We start from the raw sequence: 16,743 nt of genomic DNA, 5'->3' as shown, positions 1-16,743 counted from the left end.
AAGCTGTCCCGGGGTCCCTGGTTCTGTGTTCTTGTTATTGCTGTAGTTATTGTTGTTTGTTTGCCTGGTTATATTAGTAAAGAACTGTTATTCCTATCCCCAGATCTCTGCCTAAAAGCCCCTTGATTTCAAATTTATAATAATTCGGAGGGAGGGGGTCTACATTCGTTCATCCCACGGGAGGCTCCTGCTCTCCCTAGCAGACACCTGTCTTCTAGAACCGAGACAACAGGTTCACAAACACAAAAATTTCTCTGCCTCTCACTCCCCCTCCCCAAGGCCTCTGCAGAAGGTGCAGCTCCCCCACCCCTGCCTGGCCGCGAGTTCCTGGCAGAAATTGGCTTTCTGGCACGTCACCCCAGCAGCACAGCTGGACACTCATCTGCTTCATTTCTCTGGCTGCAATTCACTGTTAGGAAAGTTGGGGCTTTTCTCTGCTGCCCATCTGCTGGGAAGGGCAAAGAGCATCTCCAGGGGATAAGACCCCTGTGTGCATACTCACATTCCAAGTGCCAAGGACCCCTGCAAGCCAAGCGCCCAGGAGAGCACGAGCACAACAGCCTTGGGGAGCCAATGACCCTTTCCAAAGCTCAGTGACCCAGGTGTTGTTGGGATTTCACAATCCCAAGCAAAAGAACCAAGTGTTGGGGCTACTCTGGGCTCTAGCAGAACCTCTTTAGAAACACAGTGCCTGGCTCTTTGTGCTTTCCTGAACCAGCAGGTCACCCCCAAAAAATCCATAAACTCCTGTCCACACAGGAGAAGGTTGCGGGAAACTGATCACTCCCATTCAGCTCCCCTCAGCCCCTGTCCTGAGCAGCAGCCCCAAGCAGAGTTGTGACTCCAGGCACTCATTGCTCCCTGCTCAAACCCTGGGCTGCCCCAAGTGCTGGGTCCCTGAGGGCACTAAGAGGTCTCACCTGGGGTACCCACACACCCTTCAGTCATATCCTGGCTGAGCTCGGGGAGGGTGTGTTTATTGATGCCTCTGGCTCCCGGTGGACCTTGTACTTGTGTAACAGGTAGCTTATCTCAGCTGCTGCTTCCTGGTGGATCCTCACACTGCTGTGGTAGCCAGCTTTTCCCTGTCTCCCAAAGGGTGCCGAGCAAAGGAAATCTGGCACCTCCGAGAGCGCTTATTTCCTGCCAGGAAAGAGGCACCCTATTTAAGAGCATCCTATTTCCTGCCAGGGACCCTGCCCAGCTGGCTGCACCCTCCCTGGGGAGGAGGTCGACTGGGCACCTTGGCCTCCTAGTCATCGTACGTGCCACCCAGGGCACTGCAGTAGGATAGCGGCTCCTGGGAATTGTCCTCATCCATCCTTCGGTGGGATTGCCCTGCCCTCTGCCGATCTTCCAGCACATGGGCAGGACACCGACGGCGGTTCCGGCCTGGGAGGATGTTTGTGGCCATCTCCAAGGACGAGTTTCTCAGGGATCTTCACGCAGACAACCACGTTTGCATAGTCTGAAATCAAGACTGGATCCAGAGGACGCCCCCCTTGTTTGAAAGGCAGCCTAAGCTGTAAAATAGGAGTTTCCCCCCGCGGAACACAGGGCGGGATCATTTCCCTGCTGCCTGAGCATTAATGAAATGCACCTGTAGTGCCGTCGGTGCTCACCTGGAGCCAGCACTGAGGCACACCGGGGAGTGCCCATTCGTGATTTAAAAGGAGAGGAAAAAATACTCATAGCAAAGCTTTCTGTGAATTTTAGTAAGACTGAAAAGCCAGGGTCTGTTGCTGGAGAGGCAGTGGCCATGAACATGAGTTTCTTGATGGAGAGATCATGTTCATCCAAAGGAAGGTGGATTGTGGGGATGTGTTGTTTTGAGGATGGCCCTGAACAGACACCCCAACAATCCGAACCTGTGCATCCCTGGCAGCGCTGTCCAAACACTCCTGGAGCTCTGGCAGCCTTGGGGCCGTGCCCATTCCATGGGGAGCCTGGGCAGCGGCCCAGCACCCTCCGGGGGAAGAACCTTTCCCTGATATCCAGCCTCAACCTCCCCTGGCTCAGCTCCAGGCATTCACTTGGATGCTGTCACTGGTCACAGAGAGCAGAGATGGGAGCTGTCTCTCCACTGCTTCTCATGGGGAGAGGATTCAGACCCCGTTGAGGTTTCCCCTCAGTCTCCTCCTTCAGGGTTTTCTTTTTGTCCCAAAGGGTCAGACCGCAACCTCCACATAGGCCTCTCATCCTACAGGAGAAAGAGACAAAGATATCTCAATCAACGACAAGGGCAAATGAGCAGGCAGTAATAACCAACACTAGATCTGCCTAGTCATAGCCACAACACCCAAGACGGGCTGGCCTGTGGGCAATCTCAGTGGCAGTGGATCCTTTTCATTGCTTGGTACAGGATCATCACCCTTTGGAATCTGTTAAGGCAGAACACTGATTTTGAGGCTCCTGTATGTCCCCCAATGGTTATGGAGGGTAAGAAAACTCTGCCAGTCATGTGTCCCAGTGGGGTCAGGATCCTGTAGAGCTCCTTTGGAGCTGCCTCCAGAGCAGGGCAGGTTGGATGGGCTGGGAGAGGCCCCAGAGCATGTGGCACTGGGTGCCCTTTGTGACGGTGGGCGCCATAGGAAGGAATCTGGCCATGTGTCACAGGGCCCTTTGTAACACAATCACAATACAGCTGCTGCTGGCCAGTGTCCAGAGGAGGCATCAGGACAGGCTGGTGCTGCACGGAGGCCCTGTGCAGCCACCTTGTTCCTGTTGTCCCCAGGCTTTAACCATTTTTTTTCCCCATGTGCCCTTAGGGACAGATCATGGTGGGACAAGAGAGGGACCTTCCAGCGTGGCCTGGAGAAGGAGGATGCAAACCCTGACATCACGCGGCCAACAGTGATAATCCACACCCACTCACAGCATGGCAAAGACGAAGGCTTCTGCTCCCAACCTGGATTTTTTTGGCGAGAGAGTTGTTTCCCACCCAAATGAAGTGAGCAGCCTGTGGCCAGGGCTGGATCCCCCAGGAATTGTGTGGTTCCTCAAGCCAGGTCCGCTGGGCCCCCCTCAGCCTTTGAAGCCATGAGTGTGGTGGGAAGGGAAGCACTTCTCAGAGGAAGCCGGGGAAGCTGCTGTTCTGGCAGCTCTCCAGCTTTCCCTGTGCCTCTTCCAGGTGCCAGACTTTGTGAGGAACATGCACCAGAGACCTGTGTCCGGTGCACCTCCAGATGACAGGATGTTCATGGACATCCTGAGGCTGGCTGAGGCACACCCTGCTGATGTTGCGGTCACTCTCCTGCGCTGTGCCCCATCATGTGACAGGGATGGGAGCCACCTTCCTTGTGGCCTCAGGGCTCACTGGCCCTTAGGGCCCATCACCCTGTACAGCCAGTCCAGTGGGATCTGACAGACTGGTGGAGAATTCCAGGACCTACCAGGCCCTCTGTTTCCCAGCCATGGCATGTCAACTGCCCAGTCTGCTGCCAATGCTCCCTCCTTGCACCCCAGGGCATCAGGGCTCTGTCATCTGGCTTCCCACAGCTGCCCAGGCCATGGTGCTGTGGCTGAGATGCTCGTGACACACAGCTCTGCTCCCACAGAGCTGCTACAATCATGTGGAGGACCATAGCTTCATCAGGAACGGCAGTGGACAAGGTGCTGCCAACACTGCTCTGTGCGCTGGAGGACTGGCCGCTGCACAGAATGTCCACCTCTGATGGGGACAAAACAAGAGTCTTTGCCCTTGCCGTGAGTTTCTGGAATTGCCTTTTGCTCACCTCAAGGCTGCCTCTCCAGCAACCCTGCATCCTCCTTCCCCCACTGCATCTCCCTGCCTCACTGAGCTGAAACCTGGCTTAGGGGCAGCTTCAGGGGCACCAGGCGTGGAGCTCCCCAAGGCTTTCCCCTGGCCTTGCCCTGCTGCGCTCAGGCCCTGCCACACAGATACCTCGGCACTGAGTGCTGTCTCTGGGTGCTTTGTCCTCTGCAGGCAACAGTGGTGGTTTGGGAGATCCTCCGCCTGCCCTGGTGCCCAGCACCATTTATGGAATATTCCCCCCGTCTCCTTGTGGCTCTGCTCTTCCAAGTTTTTGTCAGCACATTAGATATGCCAAAGGAGGTTGATACCTTCTGGAAGGGATGCCAGGAGCAACACGGCCTTGCCATCAGCCCCAACAGGTGCTCCATCCCAGTCCTCCTGTCCCTGCCACATCCCCATGGCAGGAGCCAGTGCTCCCAGCCCTGTGACCTGGGCTTTGCTGTGCACACAGGTTTGCAGTGCAGACTCTGAAGGCACTGTTCCGCCATCTGCGGTGCCTGGATTTACTGGTGGCAATGGAGCGCAAGCGTGGCTGGGACACGCTGCTCTGCGCTGACACCCACCATCATGCTGTGGGTCTGCTGGCCAGGTGAGACCCCTTCTCCCCACTGCCTCTGGCATTTGTGCCCCATGCCCAGGGTGCTCCACACAGTCCCCATTGTTGTGGGCCAGAGGGCCCTGTTGCCAAGGGACAACCAAGGAGACTGAAAAAGGCTGGGAGAGGAGGGTGCCCACACAGCTACCTCCCAAAAGGCCCAGACACCCTTGCAGGGTGGTGGTTGGGAAAGAGAACTGTGTGAGTCAGTCCTGGGAGAGGTTTGCTCCCACTGGCTCAGGGTCTCGGTGCCTTTCTCTACCTTCCAGGGAGATGCACCGTACCTCAAACCCCTTGTGTTCCTGCATTGCACTCCGCCTGCTGGGGCTGCTCAGCACACAGGAGCCATGCTGGGATCTGCCTGCCCTGGCATTCCTTGTGGAGGTGAGCCTGAAGGCCAACACTGCCTTGCTGAGCTGCCTGCTACCTCTTTGCCCTTGCATAGCTGGGACGGTGCCCATGCCCTGTGCTGCTGCCCGGCCCCAGCCCTGTGTGGTTCTGGGCTCCTGCCGGCTGGCTCCCCTGTCACTGCCCTGTGCCTTTCAGGTACTGGAGTGCCATGAGATGAGGGAATGGAGTGACAGTGCCCTGGAGATCATTTCAAGGCGCCTGCAGTGCAAATCCAGGGAAAAACGTCGCTTGGCACTGAGAGGCCTTGTGGTTCTCAGCAAAGATCTTTCAGTGGTGAGAAGGGGGCAGCAGCTGAAGCTGTGTGGGCAGTGTGGGCCTGGGGAACGCAGTTGTGTGGGTTTGGCGGGGCTTCAGGCACCGAGGCAGCTGCTCCCAGCTCTCCTGCCTCCTGCTTCAGCTGCCCCAGTGCTTTGGGACAGGCCTTTGGCTTCTCGGCCCTGCGGCAGCAGGGAGGGGTTGCAGCTCCAGAGTGGCATTGGTGGTGCTGCCATTCATAAATGACACAGCACTTGAACAAATGCTAAATAAGTTTGCTGATGATACTACATTTGGGAGGAGCTGTTGACTCCCTCAAGGGCAGAGGCCCTGTAGAGACAAATTTGAGGGCTGGGCAATGACCAATCGTATGAATTTGAACAAGGGCAGGTGCCAGACACTGCACCTGGCATGGACAGCCTGGCTGTGTGTCTGGAGCAGGGAATGAGATCGGAGAGCTGTGCTGTGGAAAGGAACCTGTGGTGATCCTGTGATGGCAAGTGGGAGTCAACAGTGTCCTTGCAGCCAGGAGGGACATCTGGGATGCATCAGGCACAGAATCACCACCTGGGCAAGGGATGGCAATGTCCTGTTCTGCTCTGGGCAGGTGTGGCCTCTCCTCAAGTGCTGTGCGCAGTTTTGGGCACCATAATGTAAAAAATACCATGAAACTATTAGAGATTATCTAAAGGAGGATATGAAAATAGTGAAGGGTCTAGAGGGGAAGTCACAGGAGGAGTGGCTGAGGGCACTTGACTTGTTCTGCCTGGAGGAGACTAGGGGAGACCTCATGGTCATCTGCAGCTTCCTTGCAAGGGAAGTGGAAGGGCAGCACCAATCTCTGCTCTCTGGTGACCAGTGACAGCACTCGAAGGAACAGCTGGAGCTGTGTCAGGAAAGATTTAGGTTGGATATTAGACAAACATTCTTTCCCCAGAGGGTACTGGGGCACCGCCTAGGCTCTCAGGGAATGGGCACAGCCCCGAGGCTTACCAAAGCTCAGGAAGTGTTTGGGCAACACTCAGCGATGCACAGGCTGGAATTGTTGGGGTGTCTGCACAGGGACAAGGGTTGGACTGGATGATCCTTGTGGGTGCCTTCCAGCTCAGGATATGCCATGATTCTACAGTTCATGGCTTCACAGTGCAGCATTGTGTCCCACACAGGCCAAAGGCATCCGGAGTATGACACAGAGTCTCACGGCCCTACTGCAGGATGCAGATGGAGAGGTGGTTGCACTGATCCTCTCTGTATTCCTAAATGAACTAATGCAGGACAGAGCCACCCTAATATCCAGTCCCACTGCCCTGCAGCTGGCTGAGGCACTCCGGCCACTCTTTGACAAGGTAAGGCTTTGTGGCCACGGCCACTGGGTGCTGCCCAGACACTTTGTGTCCTGCGGATTTGCAGGCCTACACCCAGGTAGGCCTGGAGAAACGATTGCTGGTTCTTTTCCAACAGGACAACAGCCATGTGCAGCTGCTCTCCATTTGCCTCTTCCAAGAGGTGATGGAGCTGGTAATGGAAGAGGGAAAAAAGCCCCTGAAGAAACATGTGAGCAAGAGCCTTCTCCCACTCTTCTTCCACTGCCATGACCAGAACCAGCATGTGGCAGAGGTGAGGACTCCCGGGCTGCTGCTGTCACCCGGGGAGGGGGCTCGGCTGCCTCCTGCAGGCCTGGCACCTTGCCGGCTGCAGCCTCCTGCAGGCCTTGGCACACGAATGCGGCTCCTGTGCCCTGGCTTGTGGGGCCATCTGGGGTCTCTGCTGCTCTCCAGGCCGCTTGGAAAGCACTGCTTTGTGCGGCCAAGTTCATGAAGAGGAGGCGATTGAAGCAGCTGGTGAAGAAGGGACGGCTGTGGAAGTTCGCTGAGGTCCTGGTAAGGACGGCCTGGAAGGCCCAGCCTCAGCCTGGAGAAGCCCCCTGTCCCCGGCGTTCGGTGTATGGGGCTGGCAGCTGGGCCCCTGCCCGGTGCCGCAGCCGGGGCCGCACGGCTTCTTCTCCAGGCTCCTGTGGCCCCAAGCCGGCTGCTGATGGAGCCCCGAGTCACTGGGGCTGTGGGCTGGGCCGGCACCGCGGCTCCCCGGGCAGCAGCCGGCCCTCTGCCCCCTCCAGAGCCCGGCGCCAGCGGCTGCAGCCCGGTGCCTCAGGGCTGGGCGGGCACGGGAGGCCGGGGCTGGCCGCAGGCAGCAGCGCCCGGCCGAGGGGCAGAGGCCTCACCAACCCTTCCCTCCTGCCGCTCTCTCCAGCTGGCACAGGACGAGAGCCGAGCGGCCGAGCAGCTGCGCCGGGCATTGCCATATCTGGATAGCCCACAGGAGCCCCTGCGAGAGGCGGCCATCAGGTTCATCGGTGAGCCACGAGCCCGGGGTCCGTCCCTGTCCTGCCACAGCAGGATCTGGGCCACGGTCCGTGACAGGCTCTGTATTCCCAGGGATCGCAGGGCGGTACTTGAGGAAGCAGCAGGAAGAGACCCGGCTCATCTACAAAGGTGAGGCCATGGGGCTGTCAGCCGGGCTGGCGGAGGGAGCTGCAATCCCTGGCCTGGCTGCGGAGGGCTCTGCTCAATGTGTGGATGAAGGGCAGAGTGGGTAGAGCACACCGAGATTTCAGGGGCACGTGGGGCATTTGTGGTCGCAGCTTCGGGCTGATCCCCTCGGCCCCTGCTCCCTGCTGCCCATGGCAAGAGCCGGCTGGGATGGCCCTGGCAGGGGGCTCTTGTTGGGTCACCGTAGCTCTGGGATCTGACCGTGGCTCTCTCTTCCAGCCCTTCAGGACCTGAGCGATGACATCAGCCCTGCCATCTCAACCTTGGCACTGCAAACCCTTCAAGTCCTAGCTGCACAGAGAGCTCCATAATCTCCAGGTTTCAGAAGGTGCAAGACCACTTCCAGAAGCCCTGAGTGCCCAAGGATGCAGGTGGAGAGAGGGTGGGAAGGCCACGGATAACTCTGAGTGTCAAAAAACGAGGGTCTGGACTCTTCTGGATGTTAGAAGAAGTAGCCAAACCTTTATTCAATGACACAAAAAAAAAAGATACCAACAGGAGTAGGAAGACAGGCTAGCCTGACTCCCTGCAACTCACAACCCGATGAGGCAGGAGAGCCCCCCCAACACCCCTGTGCACAAGGTTATATACCGCTCGATCCCCAGGGGAGGGTACAACTCGGTCCAATGAGGGATCAGGGGAGGAGGAGTGAGGGGAGGTGATTACACTACTGGGAACCAATAGGGACATGTCATGGGCGGGACAGCAACTAGGGAACCAATCGTGAACTGAACTAGGGGTGAGGAGCATGGAAGGTTCTGGAAGAAAGGGTCGGGTTTACAATGATGGATAGGGGATTAGGGCAGGCNGCACAAGTGGCCACAATGGCTTTCTCTTGAGTTGCCAACCTGAAATGAGCAGGCAGAAGAGCTGAGTTTTCACTTTTTGAGCCATTACTGAAGTTCATTTGAAGCTGTCTTCAACACTTTTGAGAACAGACCCTTCTGCAAGACGTGACACAGTCGGTGAATTGCAGGCGTATCTCAGCTGTAGCTGGAGGGGATGGGCTAGGGAAGATGGAAGCAGACATTTTGCCTACACTTGGTTTCCTGAGACAGTGCTTAGAGTGCTCTGCTGTCACATCAAATCAGAGGGAGACACCATGAATGGTTCACATCATTCTCTTCTTTCCAAGAGGGCTGTGTGCTGTTGTTTCTTATATTGACTTTTTAAGGTTCTCCTCAGCTACAGACAAAAAGAAGACACAGAGGCTTGGGAAAGGCCACCTAGTCTTTACAGTCTGCCTTCAAGAGAAGGGTGAAGGGCTTTGTGCAGCTTGGAGCTCTCCTTCACCTCTCTGTCCTGATGTAAGCAGGCCCTTCCTTTTTTTCAGTAATTAATAGCAACAGTCATAAGCGCAATGCAAGAATAATTGAGGAAACCCACAGAAGCACATAGGACCATGCACAAACAGCAGCTCCAGGGAGCATCTTTTTACTGCCCAGTGTGACTTGCCAGGTGTCTGCAGCATTTTCCACTATGGTGCCAACTTTCCAAAGCAACTGGTGGCTCTGGGTGGCTTTGCTCTTGGCTGCCCAACTTGGAAAGATTTTCAAGGGTGTACTTTTAGTAAGGCAGAAGTAACTTCTCCAGTGAAGTGACTTGGGTTGAACATCCAAACTTGCTGGTTCCTCCTTGTTCCCTGTGGAAATGATCAGCTCATACCTCATCTCACCTCATAATTCTCCCTCCTCACCTAAAGTTTCCAGTCAGGGAGCTGCTAATCCCAAAACTGCTGTCAAAGAGTCTCTCCTCATCTGTGTCAGGGCCCTGAGGGCACTAATAAACCTTGGTGGCCCTGACCAGCCCCTCCACTGGGATCTCTACTCAGCCCCAGCTCCTGAAGCTCAGCCCTGGATCTCCAGTGACTGATCCACATGGTGGGAATGCCAAACTCTAGCTCAGCCAAGGGAATGTGGGTGGCGGTGAGTTTTCTGAATACCTACTAAGCTTTCCTTCACCCTTTGTTCTTCCTCTGGTGTTGCTCTGGGAAGCATCAGAAGAGCCTTTGTAGAGGCTCTTCCAGAGCAACATCAGGGAGAATTAGGCTATTTCCAAAAAGAGGGGTAGGTGCTCTCAAATCAATTAACAACCCCCCACACCAAGGTGATGTCTTTGGTGAGATTTTCAGCCAAGCCACACGTGTGGCATATAACCCTGGAGATCTCACTGCACTCCCAGGGAAATGGCAGGTCTTGGGGCTGAGGGAACTCTTCTCAAGGCAAAAGCTCACAGGGAAAAAAAACAATCAGTATCAAACTCTCCTGCCATTCTTAGACCCTTGCACATATTGGAGTTTGAGAGGTTATGTGGGGACACCATGGGCATCCCATGCACTTCTAAGTGCTAAAGTGGAACAAGACATTCTTGGGGATTTCAAACACATTGAGTACAAAGTAAACTCCAGGAAACAGCACAAGGGAATCACAGGAAGAGCTTTGGGACCTTACATGAGGTGGGAGAAAAAAAAACAAACACTTCTGCAGAAACAGAGGATTAAAATCCCATAAAGGACTTCAACTGCAGCTTGTGAAAATACCATGTTTAGGACACAGGATTTAGAAGATGTCAAGTAAATACCTAATTCTTCGTAGAAGTCCAAACCAGCTTCCTTTGCAATACAAAGTACATTTTAAATCACTATTTCAACAAAAATGCCAGCATTTTTTTTCCTGGAAACAGCAAACACTTAAATGAACATTCATTGCATTTGAAACCAGTTTTTCTCTCTGCTTGTGTTTTTTAAAGGAAATTGTTGGCTAGCCCTGCCAATCTTGTGTATAATATACACATCTTCCAAACAGAGAGCTAAGTGTTGGCTGCAAATCAATTTTCCCTACTGAAGGGACCTCAGAATCATGGAATGGTTAGGGTTGGAGCAGATCTTAGAGATCATCTGAGATAAGGCAAAGACAGAGACACAATGCACCTGCCACCCCCAGAAATGGGGGTTTTTTTCTGTTCAAACACACCAAAACTCCTCATTCCCATGAAATCCAAGCAGCTCTCCCAAGTGACAGAGGGCAGGTTTGGATCAGGTATTGGGAAGAGACTCTTTGCTGCGAGGGTGGTGAGGCACATCCATCGCCCCTGTGTGCCTCACAGGGAAATGTCTGGCATTGCTGCTGTCAGCGTCACCATGTGTAGGGACAGACAAAACCCAGACAAGCAGAACAACCAGTCTGCTGACAAGGTTATCCACAAACCCCAAAGTCTGGAACTGCCTCTGGCAGCGGCCTGCTCAGGGTTTACTGCAGACAGGGTGACCTGCCCGTGTCACAGCTCATTAGCCGGGTGGCTCCCAGAGGGAAGGCTGCTCCAAGCTGCTGTGCTGCTCTCCGTGGTTCCAGCTGAAGCCTGTGGGTCTCTGTTTCCAGCCACAGGGGCCAAGATGGAACAGAAGCTCATGGGACAGTTACTGAGGCTGGGCATACCCAGCCACTGCAGGAGACAGCAGGAATTTTAGGGACTGAAATCTCAGCATGGCCAAAGCAAACACAGAGAAAAGCATACTATGATGGTTATGTTTTCATTTCATTACACTGGGACATGCACTCCCAGGGAGTGGGAAGAGCTGTCCTCTTACCAAAATCCCACTCTCTTGCCCAGAACTATGAGCAGTTTCTTGCTAGGGGCTGGTGCAACAGGGAGAAACTGAGAGCTCTCTGTGTTGAATGAAACCCTCAGCTCCCTCTGGACAGGTCCTTGAAGATAAGGAGCAGCAGAATGGCTGTGCTTGGTACAAGGCCTGCACCAAGTGACACAGGATGGCAGTAGAACCACAGAATCAGGGAATGACTATGGTTGGAAAAGCCCTCTGGAGGCCCTTGAACACAACCATTGGGAATGTTCTGCCAAGCCTGCCACTAAACTGTGTCCACAAAGAGCCCCATTGCCTTTGGTTGCCTACCACCCACTGGACAGGGAAATTATTTTTTCTTCTCATATTCCAATTAACTGATGAGCACTCAGCTGGATTCATGTTTTCTTAAAATTCAGAAGGATGCTTTTGGTCATTAAGGATATGCCTTGAGGTCATGAAATTTGAAGTTCAGAAGGAGATATGTGGTCCTCACAGTTGTGATGTTAACTCATGCACATCCTGTGGAGCACAATAATATGCACTCTCAAGGAGTTTTAAGACTTCCATCTTGCTTTTTCCCCCAGCCACTTTCAGAGAGGCACTGGGGGGAAAAAGCCCTTTATTCTTTGAGATATATCCTTTTCCCATTTTAAAAAAATAGGCTTTGGTATTCAATAAGACTTTGTAGTTTTGAGCACTGCCTTCTACCTAAGCAAAGTCCCTTCCCTTCAGAAACAAGATAAATTCAATTCCAAAGCAGTCAGCCCTCTTATTGCACCCAAAAACCACAAATGGACTTGGAGACAGATTTCTGTCTCCAAAAATGTTCAGGGTTTGGTTTCCCAGTATTTTCATGCAGCCTGGTGAGCTGTTAGCACCTGGAGATCTGATCCTGGAGCAGCACAGTTGTGTCCCAGCAACTGCCCCAACACACTGGGAAATGTCCCCCAACCCTGATGATCAGGATAACCAGGAGGAAAAGCAGAGCCAAGGGGATACCCAATGCCTCTGGAAGAGTGCCAGCAATGCACCACACTGAGCCTCTTCCTCAGGGCAGGCAAATCTCCTCCTCCAGGGATGTCACCGGCACTCAGGCTCCCTACCTGCATCCCAGCAGAGAGAATACCCTGGAAGCCAGATGGGATGCAGCCACCTCCTCTGTGTTTTGCCCTTTTGCAAATTGACTTGCTCTGTGCCCATCTCCTCTGCTTAATTGATCATCTGCCCATCTCCAGCAAACAAATTGTTCCCCTGTCTCATTCATAATGTGCTCCAAATAAAGTGTGTTTCTGGCTGAGCAAATGCCCTTTGGGGGTACTTTAAATTGTCACAGTGCATAAGGCTTTCCCAGAAATCTGCCTTTTTACAGTACTTACTCTCCACAATGGCCCCTGGAGCCACACTTAATCTATGTCAAGGCATGTGGAGCCTTTCTAAAACAACCTGGCTAGGAAAGCAAAGCTTGCTTTAAGCAGAGGCCTTTCCATCCTCCTTCCCCCAAATCAGCTGGGTTTTCCTTTTCCATCCTGAAAACAAAGATGCAAACCAAATTCCAAAGAATGTCTGTTGATCCAGCTCCCAGAACCCACCACAGCAAAGCACTGCCTAGCTGAAACTGGGCAAGGGTTTAAATCCTTGTAGGTATGAAGACCAGAAGCAGTTGCAGCTGATTCAACTCAGCCTTGCTGCTTGAGGAGCATTGCTGAGGTTATCAAGGAGGTTGAAGCCATCCAGAGCAATTAGCAGTGTATCCAGGAGATATGATCCTTCTAAGTTATTCCAGACCCAAGTGCAGTACAGAAATACTGCTGGAGGAGCAGACAGCCCTGCTGATGAACAGGGAGGAGCTCAGATTTGAGCTTCTCTGCGGCCTACTCATGTATTTCCAGGACACGGACCCAAACCAAGCATCTCCCAGGAGAGAGAGCTCCCATGTTTCTTTGGGATGGTTTCAGGGAGCAAGGAACTCCTCAGCATAGGGAGGCATGGATCCAAATGCTCCAGTTTAGTCTTTAAATCTGCATATTATGGAGGGGGGAGATAACCCCCAAACCCAACAACCAAGCCCAAGGCCCAGAGCCCCTTCCCAGGAGCCCCAAAATGGGCAGCAAGGCTCTAAAAAAGGCTGCTAGAAGTTGAGCAGTGTTAAGGTCTTTCCCCTCAATTGATGCTGGCAGGTTCTCACCACGCAGTCCTGCCTTGCTCAGAGCCAGCAAGGGTAGATTTGGAGCCTGGGCTTGGCAGGATATTGCAAAAACTGGGATTAGAGCTGCATCCCAGCTGGAGACTAAAATAACTATGAGATTACCTCCACGGGAGCTCAGCCAGCATAGATGATGCTTGGCCTGTTCCTCTCCCAGCTTGCCACAGCCTTGCCTGGCCTCCCTTCCATGTTTCTTCAAAGCCTCCTTTGCTGCAGGAACTTCAGTCCTGCTGAGTGGAAAGAAAAGGCTGAGCTTCTCCTGTCTCACAGGAGCTGCTCTACAGGCAGCCCCCAAAGGCCCCTCTCCATGCTGAGCTGCCCCGTCCCACTGCACCATCCATACCCCACCATGCTCCCAGGAGTGCTCCTTTCCTGCCTGCACTGGGAAAAAATCCCTGAGCCAGATGCTGACAGGCATACAGACACCTCAGGCAAACAACTCCAAAATAAGCTGCAGGCAAGTACTTCAGGCTCAAATCTGTAAACCCCAGGGTCAAATCCCTAAGTCCAGATTTTTTTTCCTAGAGGTGGGAGAGGAGAAGCAGAGGCTCCTGTCCCAAGGCAAAGGCACCCTGGGAAAATGAAATTTATCTCTGTGGGATTTAATTGAGCCACACAGGATCAACTGCAATCTGAAGAGCACCTCAGAAGAGTCCAGCCCAATGTGTCTTGTTATGCTCCATAAATTAGCTCAAGTAACTCTCACCATTCACCCCACAGGAAGGGAACAGGATTTGAGCAAAAGCCAGGACCTTCCCAGGCTGCTTGGCACAGCACTAGCCACACAGGTTTGCTGTCCCTTCTCCACCTGAGGTGGATGCACAGCTCAATCCACCTTTGAGCTCCTCCACTTTGAGCGCAGAACTCCTATTGCTTCCCTGATCCTTCCCTGCCAGGCTCTTCTCTCTGCAGAGTAATCCCAGTTATTGGCAGTGCAGAGGGCCAAGGTACAAATGGGTTTTCTTCTCCCTCAAGAGCTCCCTTCCTCTTGTGTGGCCAGGCCACCATCAGCCTGGGCTGGGATTTTTAATACTGAAGATACTTCAGACTCTAGGCAAGGGGATTTCTGGCATGAAACGTCCTGTGAGGAGGCAGCAAGCTCAGAGGTGCAAACTGTTCTTGGACAAGCTTGAGAAACACATTTCCTCCTCTGGAGAGCCAGACGCACCAGAGATGTCTGCAGCAGCTGGGGCTGGAACCCAGCACCAGTACAGAGCACTGTGCAAGGTAGATGAGACACTTGGTCCACCTGTTCAGCTTGGAAATCTTCCTGGATGCACTTGGTTTAGCAGCCACAGCTGGCCAGTAAAAGGGGAATTAAGGACTGGGAAGGATGGTGAAATTTAAAGCAGAGTTGGGACACCATGACACCAAACAGCCTGGGAACACTCCTCTGCTCAGTGGAAAGGCATCTGGGAGACATCAGCAATGTAATAACAATGGTACATCTGTTAGCAAGGGCAGGAGTCCTCACAGCTGCAGGGCAACAGCCCCCGTGTCAGCAGAAGGTAAGGAATATAAAACATAAACCTTTCTAAACCCATCAAGGAAACTGAAGTAAGTTTCAGGGTAAAATAACTAAATGAGAGATAAAAACATTTCTTTTAGAGCCTTCCAGTGCCTAAAAGGGTTCCAAGACAGCTGGAGAGGGATTATGCACAAGGGCTTGGAGTCATAGGACAAGGGGGAATGGCTTCCCACTGCCAGAGGGCAGGGATAGGTGGGATATTGGGAAGAAAGTTGTGGCCCATTCATATCAAACTCTCCTAGGTCCAGAAAATAACAATGATGCCAATATCTGATGATGACGATGATGGTAACACCAACACCACCACTGCCATTATTCCAAAGCACCTGTTAGCCACGTGCTTGTCCTTCACCCCAGGATGACAGTTGATGTGCTCCATCATTCTTTATATCCTTCCAGCCAGGCTTGGGAAGTCTTTGGACCTATTGAAGATACACTAATATATTTTTGTGGGCAGGTGGCTGCTGTCTGAAGTCTATTGTACTTGAAGTCACGGGCACAGAAGGTTGTATAGATGACTGGCCACTCAACTCTGCAGTAGTTCCTATAGCAATGTTTTGATGTGGCCTCCTATTAAGAGACTTTATTGTTTGTCCAAATAATTTTTTTTTTAAAATTATGTAAACCAAGATGGAGCGTGTCTCAGCTGTTACTCCAGGAACACACTGGTTAACTCTATGCTTGCTGTCCCAGGTATCCCCAGCCAGGCTGCAGCACCAGTCCACGGCTCTCCTGGGGCCCAGAGCAGGAGCTCAGCATGGCTCTGGCACTGAGCAACAGCCAGCAAACAGGACACGGGCTGGGTGTGAACAAACAGTGGCTCCCCATGTGCTCCTTCATCTCTATTTAATGCAGGAGCCATCACAGCACATTCTGCTCTGCTGCCCATGGATCCTGGCCCCATCTATAATGGATGGTGCACGGAGGTGGTGTGGGCAAACACCAGGCTGAGCTTGTAGAAAAATATTTACCTTGCTCTCTGCTGCCCTGGGGCCCAGGGATACATCCTGGCCTCTGTGATGGCAGCTGGGGACCGGTGCTTTCAGCCTCACAGTATCAGATGTAACCTTTCCCAGCTGGTTTGAGACAGGATCCCCCTTTTGCTGCAGGCTATGTCTCACATGTCCTCATCCTGGCTGCAGGAAGGGAAAGGGAAAAGAGACAAACAATAAATGCCCTCTGCTCTCCTCCTCCTGCCCCTCCATTGGTGCATCTTACCCTGCTGCAAGGAGCACTACAGCTCCTCCTGCTCTTTCCTGCATGGAGCTGAGCCTACAGCCACACAAACATCCCCGAACCCAAGCACACTGTGGGATTCTTGGAGCTGTCCTTCGCAGGGCCAGGACTTCAAGTGATTCTTCCAACTCAGGATATTTTATGATTCTGTATCTCCCCATACTCTTCCCTTGGCCTCATCCAGCTCTTGGGGATCAATGTGCCCCATGGGACTGTGCTACCTCCAGATGTGCAAATCAGAGCACAACAGCACAGCTGCCCAACTTCCCTTTCTTACCACCACAGCTCAGAGCAGGCTGCAGATGCTGGGGTGATGAACAGAAGCATCTCCCTTACTGCAGCAGGAAGTTTTTTCTCCAGCCAGGCTCCCTGGGCCAGCCCAGCATGTCAAAAATCAATGCCATAAGGCCCAGGGAGCAGCTGGTGTGAGGATGGGCATGAATTATGGATGTGCCAGCCTGCTTTGGGAGCAGAGGGCACCTCCCTCCACAGAAACAATGGCTTGTGCTCCACAGGCCTCACAGACACAGTGCTGGACAAATCCACGCTGTGCTCAGTAAAACAGAACCCTGGTGACACACCCAGCAGGGTTGCAGTGTTCCTGAGGC

General features: G+C 53.2%; 1 protein-coding gene across 1 annotated transcript in view; it reads left to right on the top strand.

The window, feature by feature from the left end:
* The window catches only part of TRPM8 (transient receptor potential cation channel subfamily M member 8), a 688,444-nt gene extending 680,165 nt beyond the window's left edge, over positions 1–8,279 (top strand). The window contains exons 28-30 of the transcript XR_004498204.1: positions 7,287–7,389; positions 7,472–7,528; positions 7,805–8,279. The gene's annotated coding sequence lies outside the window, so the exon portion shown is untranslated. The remainder of the gene's footprint in view (positions 1–7,286; positions 7,390–7,471; positions 7,529–7,804) is intronic.
* The last annotated feature ends 8,464 nt before the right edge of the window (positions 8,280–16,743 follow it).

The sequence above is a fragment of the Parus major genome, chromosome 7, assembly GCF_001522545.3.
Source record: "Parus major isolate Abel chromosome 7, Parus_major1.1, whole genome shotgun sequence".
Taxonomy (NCBI): Eukaryota; Metazoa; Chordata; class Aves; order Passeriformes; family Paridae; genus Parus; species Parus major.
The sequence above is the reverse complement of the archived record's forward strand: the minus strand, read 5'-3'. Positions and strand labels throughout refer to the sequence as shown.